This window comes from Schistocerca cancellata, chromosome 2 (genome assembly GCF_023864275.1).
Source record: "Schistocerca cancellata isolate TAMUIC-IGC-003103 chromosome 2, iqSchCanc2.1, whole genome shotgun sequence".
NCBI classification, from domain to species: domain Eukaryota; kingdom Metazoa; phylum Arthropoda; class Insecta; order Orthoptera; family Acrididae; genus Schistocerca; species Schistocerca cancellata.
This window is the reverse complement of record NC_064627.1, coordinates 856,240,060-856,256,315: the sequence shown is the minus strand read 5'-3', so window position 1 is coordinate 856,256,315 and position 16,256 is coordinate 856,240,060. Positions and strand designations below refer to the sequence as shown.

The 16,256-nt window shown below is 45.3% G+C and overlaps 2 protein-coding genes and 1 non-coding gene across 3 annotated transcripts in view; 2 read left to right on the top strand and 1 right to left on the bottom strand.

Moving 5' to 3' along the window:
- Positions 1 to 16,256, bottom strand: part of LOC126162788 (uncharacterized) — a 640,449-nt gene that overhangs the window by 324,247 nt on the left and 299,946 nt on the right. The gene's annotated exons all lie outside the window — the stretch shown is intronic.
- LOC126162787 (polypeptide N-acetylgalactosaminyltransferase 1-like) overlaps positions 1 to 16,256 on the top strand; it is a 353,756-nt gene that overhangs the window by 40,257 nt on the left and 297,243 nt on the right. The window lies entirely within an intron of this gene.
- Trnas-cga (transfer RNA serine (anticodon CGA)) lies at positions 11,070 to 11,144 on the top strand. The gene has a single exon. It is a non-coding gene; the product is annotated as a tRNA-Ser (tRNA).

Here is a 16,256-nt window from a genome sequence, read left to right as displayed (position 1 = left end):
AACCTCGGGCTCGCACAAGCCGGTCTGACGAGATGATCGAGAAAGTGGAGAGAATTGTTTTGGGGGATCGCCGAATGACTGTTGAACACATCGCCTCCAGAGTTGGCATTTCTGTGCGTTCTGTGCACACAATCCTACACGACGACCTGAAAATGCGAAAAGTGTCATCCAGGTGGGTGCCACGAATGCTGACGGACGACCACATGGCTGCCCGTGTGGCATGTTGCCAAGCAATCTTGACGCGCAACGACAGCATGAATGGGACTTTCTTTTCGTCGGTTATGACAACAGATGAGACGTGGATGCCATTTTTCAATCCTGAAACAAAGCGCCAGTCAGCTCAATGGAAGCACAGAGATTCACTGCCACCAAAAAAATTTCGGGTAACCGCCAATGCTGAAAAAATGATGGTGTCCATGTTCTGGGACAGCGAGGGCGTAATCCTTACCCATTGCGTTCCAAAGGGCACTACGGTAACAGGTGCATCCTACGAAAATGTTTTGAAGAGCAAATTCCTTCCTGCACTGCAACAAAAACGTCCGGGAAGGGCTGCGCGTCTGCTGTTTCACCAAGATAATGCACACAGACATCGAGCTAACGTTACGCAACAGTTTCTTCGTGATAACAACTTTGAAGTGATTCCTCATGCTCCCTACGCACCTGACCTGGCTCCTAGTGACTTTTGGCTTTTTCCAACAATGAAGGACACTCTTCATGGCCGCACATTCACCAGCCGTGCTGCTATTGCCTCGGCGATTTTCCAGTGGTCAAAGCAGACTCCTAAAGAAGCCTTCGCCGCTGCCATGGAATCATGGCGTCAGCGTTGTGAAAAATGTGTACGTCTGCAGGGCGATTACGTAGAGAAGTAACGCCAGTTTCATCGATTTCGGGTGAGTAGTTAATTAGAAAAAAAATCGGAGGCCTTAGAACTTGAATGCACCTCGTAGTTGAACAGATAGTAGAAGGGAGTAATTGTGGTGGCAGTTCTAGATATGGTTGCAAAGAGTGATTTTGCTAAATGGGACTAAGTTTGGGATACGGACCTGAAAGGATAAGGAGCAAAAACGTTCATGTGGAGATATGGCCAGAAATGCTTTTCACTGGTGGTCGGACCGCACAGTAACCCTGGGCTCGGTATGGGTCGGCGGTGTGGTGTGTGGACTGCTGTGACCTGTTGTGGGGTTGCGTACCACTGCGGGCTACGGCGGGACGAAGCCTCTCCGTCGTTTCTAAGTTCCCGGTTCAATACACAGTAGGATTCGAAACTGCATAACACTGGCTTTATAGGTTTAGTGGCCGTGATTACTGAGGACGTCTTTAACGCCGCTTCTTGCCACTAATAACGAGAATCCGCTTGTTGTTAAAAGTTTTCCGCCTCTAGTTGTTAAAACTTTTCCGCCGCTTGTTGTTAAAACTTTTTTGTGTGCGCGTTTCATGCAAAGCCCATCAGAATATTAAACACAGCGAATCTTACGAAGTGACATCCATCGCAACTTTGGCGCTCATTCTGCAGCATAAATTTTAAGAGTGGAAACTTTATAACTTTCAGATACTATACCTCTTGGAAGAGAAGCAATAACAAAGCACCGTGTATTTTGTATTGGACTCGAAACGCTGTTGATAACGAAAATTGTCAAGCAGTCAGTCAGTCAAGTCGAATACGACTGAATTTAGACTTAAATCTTTCTTAGAAGTAGACGTTTCACGTTGAGGTTTATACAGAAACAAATTATTTTACTTTCGTTACATTCATCCCTACAACACCCTCTCTTTTTTTTCATATTCAGTAACCTTCAGACGGATTTGATATAACACGACATGATTTCCGCTCCTGCACCGGTATCTTTGTCACACAACAGCACTTAAACCCGTCTTCAATTATCTGTCCTGTAACTCTGCCCCTTCTTCTAGTCATTGATCCATACATACCTGAATTCTCCATGATTCAGCAGACTCATTTTCTTGTAAGTCCACTTAATTTTAGGCGTCCTTCTCATTTGTGCTATTTTTGTTATTTTCGACTTTCTTCACGTTACTCTGCCTCTATTCTGCCTCGGGCATGGATGTGTGTGATGTCCTTAGGTCTTTTAGGTTTAAGTAGTTCTAAGTTCTAGGGGTCTGTTGACCTCAGAAGTTAAGTCCAATAGTGCTCAGAGCCATTTGAACCATTTAACATTTCCTGTAAATCTTCCTCACTTTCACTGAGGATAGCAAATAGCTGAATCTTATCACTGATACCTACATCTGCACCATTGCTCTGAAATTCCCACGTAATTCCTTGCCAGAGCTTCATAGAATCACTATTTCTCGACTTTTCATCTGCATCTACGTGATTACTCTGCTATTCACAATAAAGTGCCTGGAAGAGGGTTCAATGGACCACCTTCAAGCCGTTCCACTATCGAACGGCGTTCGGGAAAAACGAGCACTTCAATTTTTCTGTGCGAGCCCTGATTTAGTTTTATCGTGATGAGCATTTCTTCCTATGTAGACGGGTGCCAACATAATGTTCTCGCAATTGGAGCAGAAAACTGGTGACAATTTCATGAGATGATCCGGTCACACTGCACTCGCATTCGGGGGGGGGGGGGGGGGGGGGACGGTTCAATCCCGCGTCCGGCCATCCTCATTTAGGTTTTCCGTGATTTCCCTAAATCGCTCCAGGCAAATGCCGGGATGGTTCCTTTGAAAGGGCACGGCCGACTTCCTTCCCCGTCCTTCCCTAACCCGATGAGACCGATGACCGTGCAGTTTGGTCTCTTCCCCCAAACAACCCAACGATCCCGTCGCAACGGAAAACGCCTTTGTTTTAATGATTGCCACTCCAGTTCACGTATCATGTCTGTGGCACTATCTCCCTTACTTCGTGATAATACAAAACGAGCTGCCATTCTTTGTACTTTTCCGATGTCATCCGTCAGTCCCACCTGATGCGGATCTCACAGTGCACAGCAGTACACCAGAACAGGGCGGACAAGCGTGGTGTAAGCAGTCTACTAAAGAGACCTGTTGCACCTTCCAAGTGTTCTGCCAATGAATCGTAGTCTTTGTTTTTCTCTAACCACACCATTATCGATGTGATGGTACCAATTTAGGTTATTTGTAATTGTAATCCCTAAGTATTTAGTTAAATTTACAGCCTTCAGATTTGTGAGACTTATCGTGTAATCGAAATTTAGCGGATTTTTTTTAGTACTCATGTGAATAACTTCACACTTTCCTTTACTCAGTGTCAACTGCCACTTTTCGCACAATACAGATATCTTATCTAAATCATTTTGCGATTCGTTTTGGTCATCTGATGATTTTACAAGACGGTAAATGACAGCATCATCTGCAAACAATCTAAGACGGCTACTGAGATTGTCTCCTATGTCGTTAATATAGATCAGGAACAATAGAGGGCCTATAACACTTCTTTGGGGAACGGCGGATATTATTTCTGTTTTACTCGATGACTTGCCGTCTATTACTACGAACTGTGACCTTTCTGACAGGAATCAAGAATCCAGTCGCAAAACTGATGCGATATTCCATACGCACGCAGTTTGTTAAGAAGACGCTTGTGAGGAAATCTAAAAATATGGAATCAATTTGACATCCCCTGTCGATAGCACTCATTACTTCATGGGTATAAACAGCTAGTTGTTTCGCAAGAACGATATTTTCTGAATCCGTGCTGACTACGAGTCAATAAATCGTTTTCTTCGAGGTACTTCAAAATATTCGAATACAGTATATGTTCCAGAACCCTACTGCAAATCGACGTTAGTGATATGGGCCTGTAATTCAACGGATTAATCCTACTTCTCTTTTTGGGTATTGGTGTGACTTGAGCAATTTTCCAGTCTTTAGGTACGGATGCCAGCTGAGAAGCTACTCGACCGAATAGTAGTGGCTCCGGTCAAAGAGAACCATCACAACGACTGGGAGAGCGGTGTGCTGACCACACGCCCCTCCTATCCGATTCCTCATCTGAGGATGACACGGCGGTCGGATGGTCCCAATGGGCCACTTGTGGCCCGACGACGAAGTGCTGCTGCTGATGATGATCTACGCTTCCCTTATCAGTTTGTAAGGAGTGTAGACTATCTCCTAGCAAAGCGTCTAGCAAATTTTCCTTTCGCCAGGATTTTGCTTCCACTCTGGAATGATTCTTTCATTTCTGTCATTGCTTCTTCGATGTGCAGGTTTAACAGTATGCACCAAAGATTGCATCACTGCCCTACGCCATTTTTAATCTGAGCGCTTTTCTCCCTGGCTTTCAGTGTTATTGTTTCCTCTTGTGTCTTGTGCATATTGCAAAGGGACTGGACAAAAATATGAAAACACAGGGAGAAATGCGTGCTTGAAGATAACTGCAAAGGCAAGCCTGAAGTTTGCACTTTTGTATTGTACCACAAAAGGCGCCTGTGCAATGTTCTTAATACGTTGCAAACGTCAGTGGAAGGCAGAACAGGGGTCTTTGAAGATGTGAGTGTACGATGTCGGAGCTAAGTGAATTCGAACATTGGCAAATTGTTGGCGCTCGTATGGTCGGTGGTTCTGTAACCAAGGCAGCCGAAGAGCTTGGTGTTTCAAGAGACTCCGTATCGAAGATTTATACTGCCTACAGGCAGAGCAGAAAAACACACAACGTGAACGCAAGTGGTGTTGACAGATCGTGACAGACGGTCATTGAGGTGCCTTGTGACGAAAAAGAAGACGACAGCTGAAAAAGTCTCTGCAGAACTGCATATCACATTAGCTAACCCTTTCAGCACTAAAACAACACGAAGGTATCTCCATAATATGTTAATTGGAGGGTGAGCTGTAATTCCAAAACCACACATCAGTGGAGCAAATGCCTGTAACAGGAGAACGTGGTGGTGTCAGCCTGATACTTGGACTATGGAGCAATGGAAGAATGTCATTTGGCCGTATGAGGCTTGTTTCACAGTGTTGCCAACTTTTGGCAGTCGTCCCAAGGGTGTAACATGGCAGGGGATCGGTGATGGTTTGGGCAGCCATACCGTGGTATTCCATGGGTCCCATGAGTATTCAGCAAGGTGGCACTACTGCCAAGGACTATGTGGAGATTTTGTCTGATCAGGTCCATCCCGTGACACGGTGTTTGCTCCCTACTGGTGACAATGTGTTCTATGATGACAGGGCCTCAGTTCACACAGCTTGCATCGTCTAGGACTGGTTTTGCGAGCGAGAGGATTTGTCGCGTGTTCCCTGGCCCCCACAGTCACCAGGTCCCAGTGTTATTGAGTCTTTGTGGTCTACTATGGATAGAAGTGGGCGTGATCGCAGTCCAGTCATCTTTTCATGAACTTGCCATTACTTTGCGAGAAGAGTGGGATAAGATTTCCAGGAAAACCACACGAGACATATTTATCCATTTAGAGACGACTAGAAGCTGTTTTGAATGCCAACTGGTTTCGTACACCGTGTTAGACATGGTAATATGTTGTGTTTGTGATGTTGCCGTATTTCTGTCCACCCCTGAACGTTAACCATCTTTCCCTTTAGCTTTCTCTGGGTCGACATAACCAGTGTCTTGATTTTTCTTGCGTCTTACCTGCATTATTATTGTGGTGTCACCGCCAGACACCACACTTGCTAGGTGGTAGCTTTAAATCGGCCGCGGTCCATTAGTACATGTCGGACACGCGTGTCGCCACTGTCAGTATTTGCAGACCGAGCGCCACCACACGGCAGGTCTAGAGAGACGTACTAGCACTTGCCCCCAGTTGTACGACGACTTTGCTAGCGACTACACTGACGAAGCCTTTCTCTCATTTGCCGAGAGACAGTTAGAATAGCCTTCAGCTAAGTCCATGGCTACGACCTAGCAAGGCGCCATTAACCATTTCTGGAGAGTGTCTCACTTGTATAATCAAGAATGCTGTATACAAATGGAGTAAAGTTAAGTATTAACGCAGCTACGTACTTTTCTTTATAGCATTCATTACGTATCCCGTTCCAGACCTCACGCCAGCCGGCGTGTGTGTACGCGTGCATTTCGGTTACCCGTCACTGTGGACTGGCTGTCTTGTCAGTCCACAACAATTATACTCAACGTGAGAACTGGTTTCCTTTTCCCAGAGGCAAACTGATCGTCGTCAAACAAGCCCTGTGTTCCTACTGCACTCTTCTGTATATTATTCTCTTAGTAAGGTGGATGTGTCAGCTGTCTAGCTCATTGTGTGATAGTTCTATTTATCTGTCTTTGATATGTTTGGGGTTGTACAGATGACGTTCTCCCCAAGTCACATGGGATATCTCCCCTCTCGTAGATTATGCAGACTAGGTCATGTGGTTTCATATTTGTGGGCAACTCTGTGCATTCACTTAGGCTAGGAAAGGGTGGTCAGAACGATCTGTGGTGAGAGTTCGCGCACTTCGTGTAAGCCGTTGTACGGATTCTACAACAAGGGCTTTGTAATTAATAATACCGAATAATTCAAAGGTAACTAAGGCATTCAGTCAATGACAACTCGACAGACAAATAATTTGCATTACGATGATAGTTCTTCAAGCAATGTACCCCAGGTGTGCACTATTCTGCAGGTACCATTTTCAACATGCCTCTCCTGGTCTAAAGAATTTTGAAAGATTAATGCTAGTTTCCATATTTAAGTTCCAAGGCTTTCTTGTTACACCCTCCTTTAATTCCGTACAAGAGTTTCTCGCAGTAGTTTAGGACCTTTCGCTGTTACATTTTATTCATTTGTATGCACAATTGCAACAGCTGTCCTACCACATTTCCTCTAGCCACAAACAACACTGATTTCACTTCTCTTACTGTATTTGGTTTTCTAGGAAGTGCTCAGTTTCAAATTTGTTCGGATACTCTGCTACCTGTCCGAGGAAGGTGACTTTAACCAAAACTAGTGTATTTACAGTGGTCAGACGGTTAATGTATCTTGTTATCATAAAACAGTTGCGAATAATTATTTTACTAATGATATCGATCGATGAGCAGGTGCCTGCACTATAAAATATTTCAGAACAGCGAATCAAGTAGGGGCGCTACGTAGAATTGTCAAGAGTAAGCTCACGAAATGTAAAGAAGATGTAGTGGTTTACGATAACCTAAATCTGTCCTCAACTGGATTTTTATTTTGAATACAGCACCGCTTCACTAGGCGTCAAAGTGGAATACCGTTTCCTCCATGCGATTTGGAACTGAATGAGGGATCTATAGTTCAACGAACCACGATCCAACTTCGTGTTATTCACACTAACAAATGAAGAGTGGAAATATCGAACGTTCTAAATTTCAAGTCTCATATTTGTCAGGTGAATCAAAAAACAATGTTTCGCTTTGTACATAACAAATTTGTATCCAAGAAATTGAGAAGTTATTCTGATAACAAACAATTCTGCACCTCACCGCATCACCTTAAAAAAAAATTTAATAAATTTTTGTTAAGAATCACACACACATGCTCTTAATTTTAAAAGAGACTAAAATAATGCAAACCTCCAAACATCAACAATTGAACATTCGGAGCAAAAAATTCAATGTAAATAAGAACATGTTGTTACAACTGACACTGTAAAAGAATAACAAAATGGTTCAAATGGCTCTGAGCACTATGGGACTCAACTTCTGAGGTTATTAGTCCCCTAGAACTAGTTAAACCTAACTAACCTAAGGACATCACACACATCCATGCCCGAGGCAGGATTCGAACCTGCGACCGTAGCGGTCTCACGGTTCCAGACTGCAGCGCCCAGAACCGCACGGAAAAGAATAACAGATATACTGTAAACAACAAACAGCGACAGAAACCACAACATATACACTACTGGGCATTAAAATTGCTACACCACGAAGATGACGTGCTACAGACGCGAAATTTAACCGACGGGAAGAAGATGCTGTGATATGCAAATGATTAGCTTTTCAGAGCATTCACACAAGGTTGGCGCCGGTGGCAACGCCTACAACGTGCTGACATGAGGAAAGTTTCCAACCGTTTTCTCATACACAAACAGCAGTTGACTGGCGTTGCCTGGTGAAGCGTTGTTGTGATGCCTCGTGTAAGGAGGATAAATGCGTACCATCACGTTTCCGACTTTGATAAAGGTCGGATTGTAGCCTACCGCGATTGCGGATTATCGTATGGCGAAATTGCTGCTCGCGTTGGTCGAGATCCAATGACTGTTAGCAGAACATGGAATCGGTAGGTTCAGGAGGGTAATACGGAACGCCGGGCTGGATCCCAATGGCCTCGTATCACTAGCAGTCGAGATGACAGGCATCTTATCCGCATGCCTGTAACAGATCGTGCAGCCACGTCTCGATCCCTGAGTCAACAGATGGGGACGTTTGCAAGACGACAACCATCTGCACGAACAGTTCGACGACGTTTGCAGCAGCATGGACTATCAGCTCGGAGACCATGGCTGCGGTTACCCTTGACGCAGCATCACAGACAGGAGCTCATGCGATGGTGTACTCAACGACGAACCTGGGAGCATGAATGGCAAAACGTCATTTTTTCGGATGAATCCAGGTGCTGTTTACAGAATCATGATGGTCGCATCCGTGTTTGGCGACATCGCGGTGAACGCACATTGGAAGCGTGTATTCGTCGTTGCCATACTGGCGTATCATCCGGCGTGATGGTATGGCGTGCCATTGGTTACACGTCTCGGTCACCTCTTGTTCGCATTGGCGGCACTTTGAACAGTGGACTTTACATTTCAGATGTGTTACGACCCGTGGCTCTACCCTTCATTCGATCCCTGCAAAACCCTACATTTCAGCAGGATAATGCACGACCGCATGTTGCAGGTCCTGTACGGACCTTTCTGGATACAGAAAATGCTCGACTGCTGCCCTGGCCCGTACATTCTCCAGATCTCTCACCAATTGAAGTCGTGTGGCCAATGGTGGCCGAGCAACTGGCTCGTCACAATACGCCAGTCACTACTCTTGCTGAACTATTGTATCGTGTTGAAGTTGCATGGGCAGCTGTACCTGTACACGCCATCCAAGCTCTGTTTGACTCAATGCCCAGGCGTATCAAGGCCATTATTACGGCCAGAGGTGGTTGTTCCGGGTACTGATTTCTCAGGATCTATGCACCCAAATTGCATGAACATGTAATCACATGTCAGTTCTAGTATAGTATATTTGTCCAATGAATACCCGTTTATCATCTGCATTTCTTCTTGGTGTAGCAATTTTAATGACCAGTAGTGTATTAACAAACTATAAAAAATGGTTTCAATTCGTGAAGACGTTACGTGAAAAACAAGTTATGTCTTTAAAGACCTTAAAAAGCCGTTTTTCATTTTTTTAAGTCGAGGGCAAATAAAAAAATTCCAATAATTCTGAAACTACAGAGAACCATATCTGGGTAAAAAAAGGACAAACACTGTTTTCTTAAGACGGAACGTCTTAAAATTTATTTGTAAGCAAACGCGAACACAAGAGTGACCGACCTCAAGATGAATCTCTCACCACAGAGCTTTAATTAATATTCTGTACGGGCATTAAACAGCTAATAATACTTACACTGTTGTTAATAAGGCTAGAGAGAGGTGACTATAAACAGACTGCAGTAAGCGGAGCAAAGCCCCAAGATCGGCCGGCCTCGGCGCGTTCCGCGGCACCTAAGGGCCCTTTGCTGACGCCATTGTGCGTCGGTACAGTCGCAGAAACGCTACTTTCACTGCGTTAAGACAACGGCGGGGCTCGGGCGGCGGGATGTTAGCACGGATGCTTCGCTTCGCTTTCCCCACACCACACTCAGCTCACCACGGCAATTTTCCATCCGCCTTATGCAACGCACGTAGCGGCGAGCGCGTGGACAAACACGGACCCATGCCTGAGAATCCGCGCCTAGCACAAACCAACAGAGGGACCCAACAAAGAGGAAATACGAGGTGCATTCAAGTTCTAAGGCCTCCGATTTTTTTTTCTAATTAACTACTCACCCTAAATCGATGAAACTGGCGTTACTTCTCGACGCAATCGGCCTGCAGACGTACACATTTTTCACAACGCTGACGCCATGATTCCATGGCAGCGGCGAAGGCTTCTTTAGGAGTCTGTTTTGACCACTGGAAAATCGCTGAGGCAATAGCAGCACGGCTGGTGAATGTGCGGCCACGGAGAGTGTCTTTCATTGTTGCAAAAAGCCAAAAGTCACTAAGAGCCAGGTCATGTGAGTAGGGAGCATGAGGAATCACTTCAAAGTTGTTATCACGAAGAAACTGTTGCGTAACGTTAGCTCGATGTGCGGGTGCGCTGTCTTGGTGAAACAGCACACGCGCAGCCCTTCCCGGACGTTTTTGTTGCAGTGCAGGAAGGAATTTGTTCTTCAAAACATTTTCGTAGGATGCACCTGTTACCGTAGTGCCCTTTGGAACGCAATGGGTAAGGATTACGCCCTCGCTGTCCCAGAACATGGACACCATCATTTTTGCAGCACTGGCGGTTACCCGAAACTTTTTTGGTGGCAGTGAATCTGTGTGCTTCCATTGAGCTGACTGGCGCTTTGTTTCTGGATTGAAAAATGGCATCCACGTCTCATCCATTGTCACAACCGACGAAAAGAAAGTCCTATTCATGCTGTCGTTGCGCGTCAAGATTGCTTGGCAACATGCCACACGGGCAGCCGTGTGGTCGTCCGTCAGCATTCGTGGCACCCACCTGGATGACACTTTTCGCATTTTCAGGTCGTCATGCAGGATTGTGTGCACAGAACCCACAGAAATGCCAACTCTGGAGGCGATCTGTTCAACAGTCATTCGGTGATCCCCCAAAGCAATTCTCTCCACTTTCCAGAATGAGATTTTCACTCTGCAGCGGAGTGTGCGCTGATATGAAACTTCCTGGCAGATTAAAACTGTTTGCCCGACCGAGACTCGAACTCGGGACCTTTGCCTTTCGCTGGCAAATGTCTACCATCCCCCAGGCTGTGGCTAAGCCATGTCTCCGCTATATCCTTTCTTTCAGGAGTGCTAGTTCTGCAAGGTTCGCAGGAGAGCTTCTGAAAAGTTTGGAAGGTAGGAGACGAGATACTGGCAGAAGTAAAGCTGTGAGTACCGGCCGTGGGTCGTGCTTCGGTAGCTCAGTTGGTAGAGCATTTGCCCACGAAAGGCAAAGGTCCCGAGTTCGAGTCTCGGTCGGGCACACAGTTTTAATCTGCCAGGAAGTTTCTCTCCACTTTCTCGATCATGTCGTCAGACCAGCTTGTGTGAGCCTGAGGTTGTTGCGGTTTGTTGTCACACGATGTTCTGCCTTCATTAAACTGTCGCACCCACGAACGCACTTTCGACACATCCGTAACTCCATCACCACATGTCTCCTTCAACTGTCGATGAATTTCAATTGGTTTCACACCACGCAAATTCAGAAAACGAATGATTGCACGCTGTTCAAGTAAGGAAAACGTCGCCATTTTAAGTATTTAAAACAGTTCTCATTCTCTCCGCTGGCGGTGAAATTCCATCTGCCATACGGTGCTGTCATCTCTGGGACGTATTCACAATGAACGCGGCCTCATTTTAAAACAATGCACATGTTTCTATCTCTTTCCAGTCCGGAGAAAAAAAATCGGAGGTCTAGAACTTGAATGCACCTCGTACTGTAACCCGTTTCATTCGCTCTGAAAAATAGAAAGTTCTCCAGCGTCCCTCTCGTTAGTTCAAGATGTAACGACGGAAAGATTATTTCCATATCAGCTACACAGTTTTGGAACACTATTGCTTTCTTAGTAACGAAATGTTTGAACTTAAATTTACCTGTAGAAGATTTTAAGTACGAGATCTGTTCGAAACATTCGGGAACTTTGCCCACAAAATTTTTCTACGCTTACCTTTTACTTATTGTGCATGGTCTCCTTCGACATACCATCCTCCACAATTGTTACTCCGCTCCCGATGCCATTTCCACTTCCGGAAGCAGTCTTGCAATTTTTTTTATCTCGTTCATTGTTGCAAATCTTGATCCTTACAATGGGGTTTTTAACTTTGGAAATAAAAAACAATGTCCTCAGAACCAAGTTTAGAGTGTACGAGGATGAGGCAGCGCAGTGATGTTTTTTGTGCAATAGTCATTCACCAACTGGGATGAATGTGCGGGTGCATTATCGTGATGCAAGACCCGTGAATTGTCTCGCCACATTTCAGGCCGTTTTCTTCTCCCTTTTTCTCGCAGGCGTCGCAACGTGTCACGCTAGTACCATCGATTAACAGTTTGGCTCTGTGGAACGAATTCATGATGAACTAATTCTTCAAAGTCCAAGAAAATTATCAGCATGGCTTTGACATTACCCTGGCCTGACGAGCTTTTTTTTGGTCTTGGAGAACCTTTCCCGAGCCCTTGTGAAGATTGAACTTTGGTCTCAGCATAGCAGACCTACGTCTCATCACCCGCTATGATTTCCTTAACGAACATATCGTTTTAATTTGCGCGGTCCAAAAGCTCTTCACTGATTGCGAGGCGACGATATTTCTGACCTTGACTCATATTCCGCGGGACGAACTTGGTGGCAACAAGATGCATTCCAAGATGCTGTGTCAGTATTTCATGACATGATCCGACCGAAATGTTACAGTCTTCTGCAATCTCTCGGAGAGTCAGTCTTCGAGCGGCACGCACAATTTCGTTGGCGTTTCTGACATGGGCGTCGTCGATAGACGTCGAAGGGCGTCCTTGAACGATGGTCACCTTTAACTTCCGTTGGGCCATTTTTAAACCGCGTGAACCATTGGTAACACCGAGTACGGCTTAAGCACTCATCATCGAAGGCTTCCTGCATCATTTGGTGTGTCTCTGAAAAGGGTTCCTTGAGTTTCACGCAGAATGTAATGCAGACGCGTTGCCTCTGTAATTCTGCCATCTCGAAAGTCGCAGAGTTCTACTCAATAGAGAAGTGAACAATAATTAACAGGCCTACAACAATGAAACTTCCGGCACTTGTATATTGAAGACAAGCGTGACCATGAGGACCCAAAATCTGAGAAATTCCGCTTAAAGAATCAGACCCCTATACAAGATGAACTGGAGCCAACTCTGCGAGAAAAGATATTTAAACTAAAACGTTTATTGTAATCAAACTTCTCTAAAATTTTCAGAAAAAACTTTGCTTATTGTGGACAATAACTGCAACTAGGAAGGAGGGTGTAGATTACAACCTGGTTCTTCATGCAGCATTAGTACGGATATATTGGTGTGTGAAGGTTCTGGGAGGAAGGTTTATTTGTGACTAAAACCGCCTAGCTCGAACATTTTTATAATTATTGCGTCGTTTCCGCTACTGTCATCGTCAGATCAAAATTAAGAACTTGTTAAATAAGGTTCATTGCCAGTATCAATAAAACCTATGCGTAACCAAGGCATTAACTGAGATTCGGCATAACAAGTGATGCAGTTTCATGTTTCATGGATCATTTGTACTATTAATTGTAATGATCTGGAACGAGTCACCTTAAATTTACATTACGGATTTATAATATGATTGAGCCGTGATGCAGCCTTTGTTGGTGCCGTTGGCAGGTTGGCGTTGTGTAACAGCGATAGTAGCGCCTCGTTCTCTTCTCACGTTTACTGGCGCCACTACGTTTGCTAGCACTGTCTGTCCGTGAGTGGCGGCAGCAGCGGTTATCGATATATATAGTACCCTAGTACTATCTTTGCAAGGGCGTCAAGTGTTTCCCGGGTCAGAGTGTGTCGAGCAATTCGTTTGGGACAAAGCAGCAGTGAGGTCCAGCAGTGCGAGGACATGCCGGATCCAGGGGCTGTAGTTGAGGGCCACAACCTCGTTCTCCACCGGACCCAGGACGTTTCAGTTCAGTGAACATTAACCCAGTAGTGAAACGTCCACTATTTTGAGATCACGCCGTTTGCTGTTGCTGCTCGCAGGGTTGCTGAGACGAAAAGCAACGAGTGGAGTGTTTGGAGTTGGTGAAATTAATTAACCGTCCTCCAACTTTTATTTTTAATCATTGAATTCCTTGTGTTTATTGATGAAGTTCAACCAGCGGTATTTTTCTGCCTAGTGGCCGCTAACGCCCCAGTTACCTGTCTTGGAGGTTTGTGTATTTTCGCGGCAGTGTACCTTTCCTCGCCTTGCCGCTGCTGTCCGGTAAGGCGTGTAATTCGACAGCCTCCTTGATTGTGGTTAGGATATTTGTTTCCTTTGGACTACTTCGGTCGTAGTAGGTTCATCTGCTTCTGGATATTCTAAACACCGGATTCTGAAGACTTAGTGCTGTCCGCCGGTTCCACCCTGCCTGGGTTATTCCACCGTTGTGTTGGTTACACTGTTCTACAAAAAAAACTTTTTTTCTATTTCTGATAAAAAAATATTGTGATCCTAGTTGTATTTTGAGTGCTGAATTGAAAAGTCTTTTTGGTTTTTTTCTGTCACGGATAGTTTATGAGTAATCGAAATTTTATTTCTCTTTTCAGTTTCTGATGTAGTGCAGCAAACGTGAGGTGAAATTCGACAAACAAATGCACGTCTTTATGATGTCATAAGTTCATCACATTAAAGGAGAGCCGGCCAGAGTGGCCGTGCGGTTCTAGGCGCTACAGTCTGGAACCACGTGACCGCTACGGTCGCAGGTTCGAATCCTGCCTCGGGCATGGATGTGTGTGCTGTCCTTAGGTTAGTTAGGTTTAAGTAGTTCTAAGTTCTAGGGGACTGATGACCACAGCAGTCAAGTCCCATAGTGCTAAGAGCCATTTGAACCATTAAAGGAGGGTGGGATCTAACATATAACACAGTAACCTTTGTGTATACCAAATCTACCTAAAGTGTGATAACCAGTACAACGATGGAATAACTCGAGCGAGGGCGAAGTGACAGACAGCACTGCGTCTTCAGAATCCAGTGTTTAAAACATCAAAAGGCAGAAGGAACCACTACAACCAAAGTAGACAAGAGACCACAATCCACACAGCAATCGAGGAGGCTGTTGAACTACACGTCATGCCGGACAGCAATGGCAAGACGAGGAAAAGTACACTGCCGCAAAAATATGCTAACCTCCAGGGCAGGTAACTGGGGCGTTAGCGGCCACTAGGCAGTAAAATAACGCTGGATGCAATTCACCAAATAACACAAAATTTAAAAACTAGTAACAGGAAGTAGAATATGGCAAATAGATTCCACCAACCTGACATGCTCCACTTGCTGTTCATCTCACGGCAACCCTGCGAGCAGCAGTGCATGAACAAATGACATGATCACAAAATAGTGGAGGTTTCACTACTTGATTAATGTTCACTCAGCTCAGTATGCTGGGTCCGATGGACGAGGTTGTGGACCTCACAACCGCAGCCCCTCGATCCAGCAGTGCTTGCGTGCCGCCAGCTGTCCCGGCATGTCCACGCGCTGCCGGACCTTTCTGCTGCTCTGTCCCAACCGAACTCCGGACACACTCCGACCCGGAAAACACTTCACGTCCTTCCAAAGATAGTACGGGTACTAGATGTCGATAAATGCTGCTGTTGCCATTCGTGTACAGACAACGCTAGCAAACGTAGTGGCGCCAGTACACAGAAGACGAAAACGAGACGCCACTATCCCTATTACACGATGACAATCCACCCTCAGCACCAATGCGAGCCGCACACGGCTCAAATACGCAGAAGTTGTCAGTTTGCTTATTTATATTTCCCTAAAATCTGGAATGATGCGAAGTGCAAATGTGAACGAACTAAGCTGTTTTAGGACTTACAAAATATGTACTTCCAGTTTCAATTCTCATCAACGCACGAAACTAAAAATCTCCAATTTTACATCGTAGTTCATATTTCCTCATTACGTGTTATCGTTGCACGCAGATAACAGCCACCCCTGCAGACTGCACTGTCGTATTTGGTAACGAATGGCACCTGGGTTATGTGCTCAATACGTTGCAAGTGTCAGTCGCGGTCGGGACAGTATTCTGTGTAGTTGTGAGCGCAGTATGCCGAAGTTATGTGCCTCTGAACCTGAGTATCATCTCATTTTCTGACAGGTGCATCATGCGCCAGTGGGAGACTGAATGGTTGCAGGTGACAGAAAACGAACTGCGCTGGCTCAAATCGACCACAAAGGCATGGCGGAGTTGATGTCAGCCTCACCGCTGGAAGCAGGTTCTGCTAGCCAGACTGCGCGTCGCACATAGCCCTTTAAGGGGCTCCGGAAAGGTTCAAAATCATGAAAAGTTCAATTTTTACTTTTTTGCGTTTTCTGAATCTGCAGACTATTACCTTTTAATAGATATATAATTTATTCAATTCCGAAGACTAC